Source organism: Hemitrygon akajei, chromosome 16, assembly GCF_048418815.1.
Source record: "Hemitrygon akajei chromosome 16, sHemAka1.3, whole genome shotgun sequence".
Lineage (NCBI taxonomy): Eukaryota > Metazoa > Chordata > Chondrichthyes > Myliobatiformes > Dasyatidae > Hemitrygon > Hemitrygon akajei.
The window spans coordinates 17,697,815-17,714,085 of NC_133139.1; the positions used below are offsets into that span (position 1 = coordinate 17,697,815).

At 39.5% G+C, this 16,271-nt stretch overlaps 1 long non-coding RNA gene across 2 annotated transcripts; it reads left to right on the forward strand.

The window, feature by feature from the left end:
* The first annotated feature begins 2,116 nt into the window (after window positions 1–2,116).
* LOC140740349 (uncharacterized) lies at window positions 2,117–14,653 on the forward strand. Of its 2 annotated transcripts, none has more exons than XR_012101825.1 (3): window positions 2,117–2,192; window positions 7,333–7,482; window positions 14,436–14,653. It is a non-coding gene; the product is annotated as an uncharacterized lncRNA (long non-coding RNA). The 2 variants fall into 2 exon arrangements; XR_012101826.1 differs by lacking the exon at window positions 14,436–14,653 and adding an exon at window positions 12,358–12,471.
* The last annotated feature ends 1,618 nt before the right edge of the window (window positions 14,654–16,271 follow it).

Below are 16,271 nucleotides of genomic sequence, written 5' to 3' on the forward strand. Positions count from 1 at the left end.
ATATGCAAAAAAAAAAGTGAGCTGAAGAGCATGTACAGCAAGTTTTAAAGGTGGCAGCATTGACTGAGAGTGCATATTGAATACTTGGGTTCATTATTGACTAACAGTGAAAACATGGTGGCATGGCAGTTAAGATACAGTCAGAATTCTGATTTAATGATTCATGGCAGATGTACAGCGACAGAATTGGAAACCAGAGAAGTTATTTTATTTTATTTAGAGATTCAGCACGGAATAGGCCCTTTTGGCCTTTTGAGCCGCAGCACCCAGCAACTCTTAACGACACCCAATTTAACCCTAATCTAATCACAGGACAATGTTCAAAGACCAATTAATCTATTAACCAGTTCACCTTTGGACTGCGGAAGAAAACCCACACATTCCATGGGGAGGATGCATAGGCTCCTTACAGATGATGTTGGTATTAAACTCTGAACTCTGCGATAACCACTATGCTACTGTGGGGCCCTGATGATTGAAGGTAAAAGGTAAAAGAACTAGAGCCCATTAAAAGAAACCTCTTTTCATGCAATTATCAGGTGATGCAAGCAGATTCACCAGTAACGTACTGAAGGGAAATCAATAAATTCTTCAATGGAAAGTCTTTCCTGGAATACATGGAAATAACAAGGGAGTGTGGCAAATTGGCTCAGTCTTCCTAAAAGCCGCTTGGGCCACATGATCTCTATTCAATGATGTGAGGTAATTATACTTCCAGAGTTCTAAAAGTAAGGCCTCTCTTGGTGGTTCTTAAGCTAAAGTAAACCAATACTAATGTTTGCTCTTTTAAAACACCTTGATTAAATATTTATCCAGTGCTTTGTTAAAAGATGTCATGGAATTTTACCTCATCCACTCAAAGCCAAAAAACATTCTATTCTCCAACAGCCTTTTGGGTAAAGGCATTTCACCGGATAACATAAGAACATAAAAAAGTCAAAAGTAAATTTATTGTCAAAGCATGTTTATATCACCGAATATTATCCCCAGATTCATTTTTCTTGCAGGATTTCATAGTAGAATAAAGAATTTCACCAGAATCAATGAAAAAGCTACAGACAAAGACTGTCAAGCAGTGTAAATACAAAAAGAAACAAGTAATAGAGTTGTAGAGTCAATGAAAGTGAGTTGATAAGTTGTATTCAATGGTTGGTTCAGTGCTGTGTTAAGTGAAGATGTCGATCTGGTTCAGGAGCCTGATGGTTGAAGAATAATAACTGTTCCAGAACCTGATGGTGTTGGACCTAAGGATCTTGTACCTCCTTCCTGATGACAGCAGCAAGAAGAGAGCGTGGCCTGGATGGTTTGGGTCCTTGATGATGGATGCTGCTTTCTTGTTGCAGCACTCTTTGAAGATGTGCACAGTAGTGGGGAGAGCTTTTCCTGTGCAAGAATTGAGCTGTATCTACCACTTTAGGTGCACCACATATAGGAGCAAGGATAGGTCCTATGGTGCTTCAAGATTATGGCTGATCTTTTCCCTTCCACCATTTCCCTGAACTATCTCCAATCCTTCGGTCCTTCAATCCATGTTTGAATGATCTCAGCAACTGGGTCTCCACATAGTTCTATGAATTCCAGCAATACACATCTTCTTAATGAGGACAGGTCTCCTCTTCTCATTCATAGACAGCCGGTCTGTTAAGTTAAACTGTGAATGCTGGTTCTGTATACCTCAACAAGAGGAATTATTCCTCCTGCATCTATCCTGTGAAACCATATAGATACAGATTTCAGTGACATCGCCTCTCATTTTTCAAGTGTAATGACTCCTCTTTAGCAAGTGCATCCTTTCTTAGGTAAGTTCAAGTTCAAGTTTAATTGGTATTCAACCGTGTATGAATACAGCTAACCAAAATAGAATTCCTCCAGAGCCAAGGTGTAAAACACAGCATCAATGGCACACAGCACATAGCATATATGGTCATGAAGGCACAAAAGGATACAGTCATAAAAAATATAGTTCAAATCCCTGTGCATTTGATGCTGCCCTGGTCCAACTTTTCTTCCACTGAACACTGGAGGGCAGCATTGAGCAACCCCTGAAGAGCAGCACCATTGGTACGGTAGGGCCAACGTCCAACCCAGTATGAATTTCAATACGCCCTCTGGGGGCCTCTGCTTTCTCCCACACTGCCGCAGTGTCTCCTCTCCTGGGTCGAAGGTGGCCAAAACAGTCCACAACACTACAGGTAAAGCCTATATATTTCCAGTAAGACTTCCTTATTCCTTATTTGAATATGCTGCTTTAACAGCATTTGGTATTAAAGCAGAATATTCAACTCCTTCTGTGAGAAAGACTAATATATCACTTGCCTTCGTAATTGCTTACTGAACTTGAAAGTGGTTTTCAGTAGATTGTGTACAAGCATTCCTAAATCCGTTTGTAGATCAATAAACTTAATGTCTCACTACTTATGCAATACTTTGTTTTGTGCACCAGACTGAATGATTTCATCTTGTTATACTGTATATTCCACCTAGCCTGTTCTCACCCACACACTCAGTTTAACCATATGGTCTTAAAGTGTCCTTACATCCTCTTCCCTACCCACAAGCCCTGATAGTTTTGAATTACAGACAAAGCTGGAAATATGACATGTAACATTTGGTCAGCAAAACTGTTGACACAGTGACTTAATAAAGAGATTAGCTTTATTTATCTCACGTACGTCGAAACATTGAAACATGAAGAGAAATTCATCGTTTGTGTCAAATCCAGTCAGTGAGGATTGCATTGGGGCAGCCCGTAAGTGTCACCACACTTCCGGCACCAACATAGCATGCCCACAACTCACTAACTCTAACCTTAATGTCTTCAGAATGTTGAAATAAACAGTAGACCCAGAAAAACCGACCTGGTCACAGGAAGACTGTGGTGTGAATCGAACCCCAATTAGTGATCGCTGGTGCTGTTCTAAGTTTTCGCAGATAAAATGACGAGGCATTTTATGTTCAAGGAAAAAAATCATTCAACTCATTTACTTTTTATATATAAATTTTTTTAATTGAATTTTCAAATGGTTATAGAAGGAAAAAAAAATTATCAACCCTTTCCCCTCCCCTTAACCCCTCCTCCCTAACATATCCCTGTAGAAAGAGAAAAAACAGAGAGAAAAAGAAAGAAAGAAAGAAAGAATGCCTGGATATCGGAAGATCCCCATATGCTCCATGGAGTTCATAATAGCTTTAGTATATATATTTCTTTCTTTCCCCAAATAACCAATAATTTTATCTTTGGAGCACCTATATATTTAATCCTATCTTTTGTAAATAAGGGCACCAAATTTTCAGAAATATTTCATATTTATTTCTTAAATTATAAGTAATTTTTTCAAGTGGAATGCAGCTGAAAATTTCATTCTTCCAACGATCTATACTTAAGTATGAATCCGATTTCCAAGTAACTGCAATAGCCTTTTTGGCTACTGCCAATGCAATTTTTATGAATTCTTTCTGATATTTATTCAGTTTGGATTTCGGTTTTATCCCTTCAATATCGCCTTGTAAAAATAATGTTGGATTATGTGGAAGTTGTGTTCCAATAATTTGTTCCAATAAACCTCTTAAATTTGTCCAAAAAGGTTGAATTTTAAAACAAGACCAAGTAGAGTGTGAAAAAGTACCAATTTCTTGATTACATCAGAAACATTGATCGGATAAATTTGGGTTTAATTTATTTATTTTTTGTGGTGTAATATATAATTGATGTAAAAAATTATATTGCACTAATCTTAACCAGACATTTGTTGTATTTGTCATACTGTCAAGACATAGTCTTGACCAACTTGTTTCTTCAATTTTAATATTCAAATCAGTTTCCCATTTTTGTCTTGACTTATGAATTCCTTGTTTAATTGCCTGTTCTTGAATCAAACTATACTTACAAGAAATACATTTTTTAATTTTTCCTTTTTGAATTAAAGTTTCTATTTCATTAGGTTTCGGCAATAACATTGTTTGACCCAATTTATCTCTTAAATAAGCCCTTAATTGGAAATAACAAAAAAGAGTGTTGTTTGATATTTTGTATTTATTCTTTAATTGATCAAATGACATTAATATACCTCCTTCAAAACAATCTCCTATATATCTAATCCCTTTTTGAAACCAATTGTATAAAAGTTGGTTATCCATTGTAAAAGGAATAAGTTTATTTTGAATTAAAGGTCTCTTTGCTAATAAAGATTTCTTTATCTCATCATCAACATTTATCTTATCCCATAAATCAATCAAATGTTTTAATATAGGAGATTCTTTCTTTTCCCGTATCCATTTAGATTCCCACTTATATATAAAATCTTCTGGTATATTTTCTCCTATTTTATCTAATTCTATTCTAATCCATGCCGGTTTACCTTCATCAAAAAAAGATGCAATAAATCTAAGTTGATTTGCTTTATAATAATTCTTAAAGTTTGGAAGTTGTAACCCTCCTAGGTCAAATTTCCATGTCAATTTTTCCAGCGATATTCTTGACATCTTGCCTTTCCAAAGGAACTTCCTCACACATTTATTTAACTCTTGAAAAAACTTCTGCGGTAATTGTATTGGTAGTGTTTGGAATAAATATTGTAATCTAGGGAATATATTTATTTTTACAGCATTTACTCTGCCTACTAATGTTATTGGTAATGTAATCCATTTATCAAGATCTTCTTGAATTTTTTTCAATAATGGTAAATAATTTAATTTATATAAATTCTTTATATCATTATCAACTCTTATACCTAAATATTTTATACCATTTATTGGCCATCTAAATTGAGTTATTAGTCGACATTGACTATAATCTCCTTTAGTAAGGGGTAGAATTTCACTTCTATCCCAATTTATTTTGTAGCCTGATATTTTCCCATATTCTTCCAATCTAGAAAATAATTTACGCAGCGAATACAATGGGTTTGTTAAATAAAGCAAAACATCATCAGCAAATAAATTAATCTTATATTCCTCCTGGTTAACTCTGAAATCCATAATATCTGGGTCCGTTCTAATTAATTCAGCTAATGGTTCTATCGCCAACACAAATAAAGCAGGTGATAATGGACAACCTTGTCTAGTTGACCTTGTTAACTGAAATGATGTTGAAATTTGACCATTTGTCAGTACTTTAGCTTTGGGATTAGTATTTAAGGTTTTCATCCATTTTATAAAAGATACTCCTAATCCATATTTTTCCAATACCTTAAATAAAAAATCCCATTCCAATCTATCAAATGCTTTTTCTGCATCTAAGGCAACTGCCACACTCATTTCCTCCCTCTTTTGTGCCAAATGAATTATGCTAAGTAACCGAGTTACATTATCTGCCGATTGTCTATTTTTGATAAATCCTGTTTGATCCATATGTATTAATTTTGGTAAGTATTTAGATAATCTATCAGATAAAATTTTTGCTATTATTTTATAGTCGGTATTCAACAAAGAAATAGGTCTATATGATGTTGGCTTTAAAAGATCTCTATCTTTTTTTGGCAATACTATTAAAATAGCTGTCGAAAAAGATTCTGGAAATTTATGCGTTCTTTCTGCTTGGTATATTAACTCCATAAAAGGAGGAATTAGTAAATCTTTAAACTTTTTATAAAATTTGGGCAGAAAACCATCTTCTCCTGGGGATTTATTACTCTGAAGTGATCCTAGAGCTTCTTCGACCTCTTTTAATGTAAAAGGCATATCTAATCCCTTCTGTTCTTCCGAATTCAATTTTGGAAGAGTTATTTGTGATAAAAACCTTTCTATCTCGGCATTATCATTTTGTGATTCTGATTGATACAGTTCAGAATAAAAATTCTTAAAAGTTTCATTAATCAGGATCTGCTTATTCCAAACTGTTTCAGACTGATAACCAATTCTCAAAGCATATCAGTAGTATTGTCCCAATTGTGGATCGTCTAACCTTGCTGATTAACATCCTCTGTGGCACCTTACCTTCCTAATCTCCACACCTCCATATTAACTCCTAAATCTCTCAATTCAACCTATCAAAATGCTGTCTAATTAAAAAAATTAAAGAAACATCCTCATTCATGCAGTTAATACTTGAAAGAATGATCCCCACCCCCACTGCCACACCCCTCACCTCCAAACCTACAGTCCCTGGGAAAGGAAAATAAATCTTTGCGTGACCGAAGAAACTAGCTATCACATTTGCAACCTTTGTTGTCCTTACTTGTTGGCTGACAACATTGAACTTTATTTGCTTAAGGCACTTTGCAGCTAAACATTTACATCAATATCGCAGAATGAATCTGTCCATTATATTGTAATCTGGGTACAAATCTCCCAGTTCAAGACAGAATCTGGCTGTACTTATACCATTAGTAAGTTGATAAAAGACCTGGCCTTGGTTTTTCAAGATATCAGAAGGATATTGCACTCAACACAAAAATATATGTAACCTGTTTTATTAATTTTCAACTAAAAACAAATATTAATTAACTAAATGAATGCCATGAATGAAAAATCCTACAAAAAGTTGTGGATATGGCTCAGTCTATCACGGTAAAGGCCTCCCAACCATTGAGCACATCTACATGAAATGCCGTTGCAGGAAAGCATCATCCGTCATTAGGGACCCCCACCACTCAGGACATGCTTTCTTCTCACTGCTGTCATCAAGAAGAAGGTACGAGAGCTTTAAGGACTCGCACCATTAGGTTCAGGAACCGTTGCTACCTCTCAATCATCAGGATCTTCAACAAAGAGGATACCTTTACTCAACTACACTTGGCCCATCATTGAAATGCTTCCACAGCCAAAAGACTCACTTTGAAGGACTCTTCATCTCATGTTTTCGATATTTATTGGTTATTTATTTATATTATTATTCCTTCTTTTTGCATTTGCACACTTTGGTGTCTTCAGCACTCTGGTTGAATGCCCTAGTTGGGTGGTCTTTCTTTGATTCTACTTTAGTTACTGTTCTATAGATTTGTTGAGCATACCCACAAGAAAATGAATCTCAGGGTTGTATATGGTGACATATTTGTACTTTGAACTTTGAAAAACCCAGGAAAGTCTGTGCAAACTCTGATGGTTAATGTAATATTTCACAGCACCAGTTGTAAGACTGGGATTCAATACCCGCTGCACTCTGTAAGGAATTTGTATATTCTCCAGGTGCTCCAGTTTCCTCACACATTCCAAGAACGCAGAAGTTAGGGTCAGTATGTTTTGGGCATGTTATGTTGGTGCTGAAAACATGGGGACATTTACATTTGTACAAACTGCCCCTAGAACATCCTCGATACAAATGACACATTTCACTCTATATTCTGATGTACATGCGACAAATAAAGCTAACTTTCAAATCTTTTTTTTAAACAGGTTTGGTCCCTGCCTTCTGTATTTCAGTCAGTACATACACATCCGGCAGTACCCCTAAAGCAAAATTGATGTTTCATGAAGGAAAGAGGCACGAGAAAGGGACCTGTGCCCCTGATGCACCATCAATAACTCTCGGAGACGTGAGTTAAGGTAGGCTTTTATTGGCTGGAAGAAAGCACAAGCAGCAAGCGCCCACCACACAACATCCTGGAGACTGAGGAAGGGGCTGTGCCTCCAATCGCCTTTATACCGGGGTCTGTGGGAGGAGCCACAGGAGCAGTCAGCGGGGGGGGGGGGGGAGGGGGCATGTCCAGACAGGTATTTGTAGTTCACCACAGCCCCATTTCCATCAAGCTGCAGTGATGCATTTTACTCTAATGCACGTCAGGATTTTGTAGGTTTGGTAAAGGTCCGTGAAGAACTTTCTCCAGAGATACAGTGTATTTTGAAATTCAGCACCATCTCAACATAATTCAAGGTGTGGAAGTATTGCAGGGGCTAAATATTTAAACCAGTGCGAGGTGATTAAATATCACTTGGTTAACTCAGCTGGGTAGGTTCTGCAAACATGCACTAAACATGTTTTGATTAGACGGAGGTAGTTGGGGACTAATTCTAAGCAAGATTATCTGATTAGACCTTGTGGTAAATAGCAAGACAGACATTAAACCTGAGGTGGATTAGTGCAAAGAAACAGCAATCAAGGTTGACAGAATAAATACAAACAAGACAAAATCTGCAGATGCTGGAATTCTGAGCAACACCCACAAAATGCTGGAGGAACTCAGCAGGCCAGGCAGCATCCATGGAAATAAGTACAGTCGGCGTTTCGGGCCGAAACCCTTCGGCAGGACAAATACAACCTGGTATTCAAGACTCCTCAAAGTTGCAGTGTTCGATAGTGTGCCTGACTTTATTCTAAAGATTTTGACATTCTTATGACCTTATTTTTAGAGCAAATGTAAAGACATTCACAGGTTTCTCTTTATGGGGAAACTGGACGAACTTTGGTGTTGTAAGTCATTCAGTTATGTGTTTGACAGAGACAGAAGCTTGTTGTCCACATGGATCAAATACATGGATGTTTCATCTGAGCATCTGGTGAAATCACAGCTGTCCTTAAGCCCACAGGTCAAAAGCTTGACCTAAATCTGATTGTTTTTTCTTGGGCAATAGTTATAATCCTGAAACTGCTTACTTTGGGCGGATTTGAGGCCGTTTCCATAGTATCTGAAAATAAATACAGATACACTAAAAGGAAAATTAATGAGATTTGTTCTCATAAATTAATGTTCAGTCTGTCACCAAGAATAATTCCACAAGAATACGGAGTGTTACACAATTCAATAAGCAGCTTGTGAATTAAGACACAGAACTCCAGCCTAGAATTTATATCCATTGGTCTCTACTTTTAATGTGCAAATCGTGCTCATGGATACGTGTAATTACATGAAAAGTCACGCACCACAGGTTTAATACAACACACATTTGAACATATGATTTAGGAGCAGGAATAAGCTTCTCAAGACTGCTGCACCTTTCATTACAATCATGGCTCATCTGACTCTAACTTCACTTTAGCTTTCCTGGCTGTCTGTAACAACCTTTCACTCTTATCAAGCATCACCTACTTCTGTCTTAAAATATTCAAAGGTTCTGCTTTGACAAGTCTTTTTGAGGCAGAAAGATCAAGAGACTCACTATCCTTGGAGAGGAAAAAAGTTCACTTCAACTCTGTTTAAGTACGCAACTCTTTATTTTTAATCACTTATCCTAGTTCTAGATTCTGTCGCTGAAAGAGCAATCTGTCCATACTTACCCTGCAACAACCGCTCAATATCCAAACTTGTTGAACTTGATTGAAGCATATCTTATCTATTTCAATCAAGTTCATCTAAAATCCTGTACATACAGGCCTGGTTATTTAAGGTAATTTGCCTATCCCAGACATTAGTGTGCTAAATGTTTTCCATGGTCATACAGCATTTTAACATCTTCCCTTAAATAAGAGGATCAATACATACACAATCCTCCTGATCTGAATTCATCAAGGCCCTATATACATACAGTAAGTGAAGCATAACTCCCCATTTTTATATTTAATTGCTTTGTAATAAATGATAATTTTTTGTCAACTTTCATAATTACTTGCAGTACCTGCATGCTAGCCTTTTGCAATCCATGCACCAGGACACACTGATTCCTCTGTTCCTCAGAGCTTTGCAAGCTATCACCTTTTAAACAATGCACTTTTTCCCCCCATTTTTCCTGTCAAAATGTAAGTGGGAGATTTCAGTGCAAACTACGACTTTTGTCGAACAGTCATGGAAAAAAACAGTGCATACAGTCGACTGGGATCACTAATCCTAGATTATCTGTGGTGCAGAGGGAGACCGTTGAGACCAATGTGTGTGCACCATTCAATACAAGCTGTCTAAACTAGTGGTTCTCAGCATGGGCCATGTGTGTCATTCCCCCCACAACCACCCCGGGGACCATGCTGGACTTTGTAGGGGCCACAATTAAAAAACAAGAAACTGAAGGCCACAGGAGCTTCTGAATGCACCATTATAAGTTTACTGTTTTGATGAAATATCACTTAAATAAACAAATAAATACATACATACATACATAAATGGATAGATAGATAGATAGATAGAAAGATAAATAAATAATGTGATTTAATTGGAACCCTGAATGAAATGAATGGGAAAACATACCAGATGATGCAAATGAGGCAACAAAACAGCTTAATCTGTGTGTATGTGGAGGCACTTACTTCGCTAGCATCCAGGACATCTTCAAGGAGCATTTCATCAAAAAGGTGGCATTTTACATTAACAGTCCCCATTACACAGGACATGCCCTCGTCTCATTGCTGCCATCAGAGAGAAGGTACAGGAGACTGAAGGCACACAGTCAACGATTCAGGAATAGCTTCTTCCCCTCTGCGATCAGATTTCTGAATGGACATTGAACTCATGAATGCTGCCTCACTACCTTTTCTGCACAACTTATTTAATTTAACTTTTTTATATACATGTATGTGCCAATATTCCGGTGCGGCATGCCAATCGTTATCTCTGTTCTTGCTCGACCACACGCAAATCACCATTCACACCCTGCAGGGCAGCCTGCTGAGCCCAACTCTTTCCCCAGCCCCAAATCACAAACTGCAGATTGTGAGGGCTGTCTGCAGCAAGGCCAGTTAGTGAGTATGCAACAGGAGGCTGGTTCTGTTTGGCTTCCAATGAACTATGCGTGTTATACTACGTATAAAACGTGACATAAAGGTTGCATAAAGTCGCTGCAGTGCGGTCACCTTCCAAAAACGGCAAAACTACAGACAGGCGAAAGCACGTCGAGTCTACCACTGCAACATTATCTACAACTACAACTTCCATTAAATCCCTGATACTTATCATATTTTGAAAGGAAGTTCAATTTGCTTTTCTTGATAGCATTGTAGCATTTCTAAGTGATAAGCAGCTTGAAGAGCAAATTGCTGTTGCTAAATCTGACATATTTTACCTGTCAGATATATTTGAAAAACCGAATTTATTAAATGAACCGGGAGGTTTCAAGGTAAATAAAAAAAATCTCATATCATACAAAGAAGGTAAAACGCACAACACGCTGGAGGAACTCAGCAGGTTGGGCAGCATCCGTGGAAATGTGGAACCTCTTTCCTTGGAAAACCCAAACTTTTCAGCAGCAATATTGGATGCTGCAAGTTTATGCAATTTCCTTCACTGGCCACTTTTAAAATAGAATTGCAAGGTAACGACCTGATTGTATATTTTGATCATTTGAAACAACTGGACACTGATAAGGAATTTCAGTTTAGAGTCCTGCTGGAGATGTATGTTCCAGATTGGGTGGCAGATCCATCTGCGGTGAACATGAATGATGTTGCCAGCACATTGCAAGAATGTCTTATTGAGCTGCGGACTGATAGAACAGCTTAAGCAAAATTCACACTCAGCAAGCAAAATTTCTTGATAACTAGTGATATTCAAAACAAACTTGTACGGCTCTGGGAGAAAGCAAAGCTGTTTTAATTGGATTTCCCACCAGATCAAGCTCCTCACCTGCTCTCAAAAGCTTGTAACTGTTTTGATGTTGTGAAAAGAGGTGATCGTCGATTATCTTTAACCAAATTACAACCAGATATTGAAAAACTCGCAGGGACCGTGTTCCCCTTGTCCTCACCTACCACCCCACCAGCCTCTGGATCCAGAATATTATCCTTCACAACTTCCGCTACCTTCAACAGGACCCCACCACCAAGCACATGAAAGCAAGCATGCAGGTACAGCAGGCAGTGAAGAAAGCTAATGGCATGCTGGCTTTTATAACAAGAGGAATTGAGTATAGGAGTAAAGAGGTCCTTCTGCAGCTGTACAGGGCCCTGGTGAGACCCCACATGGAGTATTGTGTGCAGTTTTGGTCTCCAAATTTGAGGAAGGACATTCTTGCTATTGAGGGAGTGCAGCGTAGGTTCACAAGGTTAATTCCCGGAATGGCAGGACTGTCATATGTTGAAAGATTGGAGCGACTGGACTTGTATACACTGGAATTTAGAAGGATGAGAGGAGATCTGATTGTAACATTTAAGATTATTAAGGGATTGGACACACTGGAGGCAGGAAGCATGTTCCCGCTGATGGGTGAGTCCAGAACTAGAGGCCACAATTTAAGAATAAGGGGTAGGCCATTTAGAACAGAGATACGGAAAAACTTTTTCACCCAGAGAGTGGTGGATATGTGGAATGCTCTGCCCCAGAAGGCAGTGGAGGCCAAGTCTCTGGATGCATTCAAGAGAGAATTAGATAGAGCTCTTATAGATAGCGGGGTCAAGGGATATGGGGAGAGGGCAGGAACGGGGTACTGATTGTGTATGATCAGCCATGATCACAGTGAAAGGCGGTGCTGGCTAGAAGGGCCGAATGGCCTACTCCTGCACCTACTGTCTATTGTCTATTGTCACATCTTTCCCTGTCTACCCCTCTCCACTTTTCGCAGGGATCGTTCCCTCCGCGACTGCCTGGTCCACACGTCCCTCCCCACAGATCTCCCACCTGGTACTTATCCCTGCAAACGTAAGTGCTACACCTGTCCCTACACCTCTTCTCTTACCACCACCATTCAGGGCCCCAAACAGTTCATCCAGGTGAGGCAACACTTCACTTGTGAGTCTGTTGGGGTCATCTATTGCATCTGGTGCTCCTGGTGCGGCCTCCTCTACATTGGTGAGACCCGACGCAGATTGGGGGACCGCTTCATCGAGCACCTCCGCTCCGTCCGCCACAACAGACAGGATCTCCCAGTTGCCACCCACGTCAACTCTGCTTCACATTCCCATTCGGATATGTCCGTACATGGCCTCCTCTACTGCCATGATGAGGCCAAACTCAGGTTGGAGGAGCAACACCTCATATACCGTCTGGGTAGTCTCCAGCCCCTTGGTATGAACATCGAATTCTCCAACTTCCGGTAATTCCCTCCCTCTCCCTTCCCCCATCCCACCTTCACTCTGCCTCCTCTTCCAGCTGCCTATCACCTCTCATGACTCTGCCTTCTTCTACTACCCATAGTGCTTTCCCCTTAGATTCCTTCTTCACCTCTCCTGCTTCCCCTCCCCCACCTCTTGATCTTTCCGCTGATTGGATTTTCACCTGGCACCTTCTTTATAGGGCGCCTGCCCCCTCCTTCTTCAGTCCTGACGAAGGGTCTCAACCCGAAACGTTGACTGCTCATTTCAACAGGTGCTGCCCGACCTGCTGAGTTCCTCCAGCTTGTTGTACGTGTTGAAAAACTTGCTAGTTTGCATTGGTCGCAGGAATCTCACTAACTACACAAAGTAACAATATTAAGCACTTTTTCAATGTTGGTTGGAAGAATATAACATATATTACAAATAAAGTATCCAATTCAGAGCTTTGAAATAGTTTTAAATGTGAACCCAACTAGGCCCACCAGACAGGGGAGGTGACCAACCCAGGTTACAGACAAGATAACACAAAAAAACACAAAAAGACAAATACACAAGAGAATAACTGTATAACCCAAGCTAAAATGTAACAATAAATGAACTGGAACTTCCCACCATAATCCCACAAAAGCACTTTAACACAAGAACAATAAACAGTACTGATCATTAGAAATGCAGGAGCGGGCTGTTGACCATGCCCCTCCCCAGAGCACCACGGTACTTATAACCTGTTGGAATATAGATATTGACTGTATATTTGAATAATTAGTACAACTGACCAAAAAAAACTTTTGCAACTAATGGAGGCTATGGAGGGTGGGAGCCACAGAGGTAAATGAAAGTCACAAGTGAGCAAACTCTATCTTCTTTGTTGCTGAGGAACAGTGGTTCATTTATTATTGAGATACAGCGTGGAGTAAGGCTTTCCAGCTCCTCGAACCACACTGACCAGTAATCCCCCAATTTACTCCGAGCCTAATCACCTGACAATTTACAATGACCAATTAACCTACCAGCCGGCAGGTCTTTGGACTGTGGGAGGAAACCCATGTGGTCACGGGAAGAACGTACAAATTCCTTACAGGCAGCAGTGGGAATTGAATCTGGGTCGCCTGTACTGTAAAGCTTTGCGCCAACCACTACGCTGTCGTGCCTCCCTATATCATGGTGTGAGCCACTCATACACCAAGCACCAGTGACTTGAGAACAAACCCGTGCTTGGCCCCATTTTATGTATGTGTAGTAACCTACACCTGTTTACCTGTTCTACATAGTCTCTTCTGACAAGAAGACCAGCTCACGGCACAACGTCAGATGAATTTCAGGCCTTCATATTCAAGAGCAGATATGAATGGTGTCTTTAATGTTAATTGCACATGTAGGGCTTTCAGTACCAGTAACTGTGGTGCTAACTGTTCAGGCTAACAAAATGGCTTCTCTGTATTGTTATAATGAAATGGCTTCTCCGTAATGTTATTTAATGCTGTAATGGGTGTCTGTATCTGGAAGGTTTGGGTTATAACTGCTGATAAAGGGGGAACTAACCAGTGGAGAATTGTTACGCTATCTTGTATGTGGGTGCTGAGCGGGAGTTCGCGGCCTTTTACAGGAGGCGGGTGAGGAGGACGGACGTGTGAGGAGCAGACAGCAGTTCCAGGGCGGCGGATACTGGATGTCGGCGGTTCGGACGGTGGCCGAAGAGTCGGAAGGTCGTTGTGGATGGAACCAGAGGCGTGAGCTCCAACGTATTAAAATATTATGTGCACAAACTGATAAACTTACTGATTTGGCACCTTTAGGTTATCTGTTTCTACTAACCCATCACCAAGAAATAACTATAAAGTTGTAATTATTTACTCACCTTTGGTGTATTGTCTGAAATTTGTGTTGCGAACGTGTACGGGGGGGGGGGGCATTACACCATACTTACACCAAAGTATTGCACTGTTAGTGGGGCAACGGTGGCTCACCCTAAGAGAACGGGGGTAAATTGGGGGCACGGAAGCTACACACAAATGATGTTGTGTCAGTTAACGTGGATAATCCTGAATGTTTCCACCAATAGAATTGAATGTATTTCCAATGACATTGGAAGGGCAAAATGCTTCAAAATCAATATCATTAACAAACTTCCTATCCTGCCCATCAGAAGTAAAAGAAGTTAAAGGGACAATAACAAATAGTCCTAAGTAACAGAGAAAGAAATTCCAAATTAAATGCAAAACAAATTAAATTCTTGTCGATATCATTTTAATGTTCTCCCACAGAGTTTTACATAATCTGTTTACCAAAAGGAAATTCAAGGTCTATCGCCTTGTTGCACTGAAGGGTGTGATGTGTAGAGTTTGATAATCCTGCTGGCTTTCATATCATAGAAATTCCGAGCGTTCAAAAATGACAAAGTAGTCCCCTAAGATTCATCATTACCATTGGCATCTTGGGTAGTGTCAGTTGGCCAATTTGTTAATATTGCTAACAGCAATAAAATCAGCCTGACAACAGACACAGTTGGGCAACTCTCTTCAACTCAGTTATGTTTGCATCAGCAATGTAATAGGGTTAATTTGTTAGGCTTCCTCAGAAGATAAGTTACTCTCATAAATTGAAATATTTGCATATCTCGTAATTTGAAACTGAACCTAGATCTCAAATTACCTCACACGCGGAATAGATGGATAGAAAACTACAGCATAAAAACAGGCCTTTCAGCCTATCTAATCCATGGTGAACCATTTAAACTACCTACCCCCATCGTTCTACACCCAGACTGTAGCCCTCCATGCCCCTCCCATCCATGTACCTATCCAAACTTCTCTTGAACGTTGAAATTGAAATTGCCACTTTGGCTAGCAGCTCATTCCACACTCTCACCACAATTTGAGTGAAGACATTTCCCCTCATATTCCCCTTAAACATTTCACCTTTCACCCTTAACCCATGATCTCTAGTTCTAGTCTCACCCAACCTCAGTGGAAAGAGCCTGCTTGCATTTATCTTATATATACCCATCTTCAAATCTCCCCTCAATCATCTATGTTCCATGTTCTAGAGAGTTTGTAGAATGTAGACAGTTTCCTTACTAACTGGACTAGAGTTTTTCTTTTTTTCTGAGAACGGACATGAATCCTTCCTCAGGGATATTCAATCACAGCATAGTGGCATGAATTGACACAAGTAGACTAATGGTCTTTAGGTCCTGACCAAGTTAGACCATTCTGATTAATCACATCTTCCCTTAAAACTGCAGTTCTACTTATAGTCAATGAAATTCTGTTACTGGATATATATGGCAGCAATTAAAACATGGTTGAACACTCACTCAGAATGGTTTATTCTTAATCACAGATAGTCAATAAGCTGTACTCAGTCTTGCCTGAAATAGATTGACATCTGGCCTGGTGCTGGATTCAACAGTGCAGACTTTCATTCTATGCATCCTAGTATC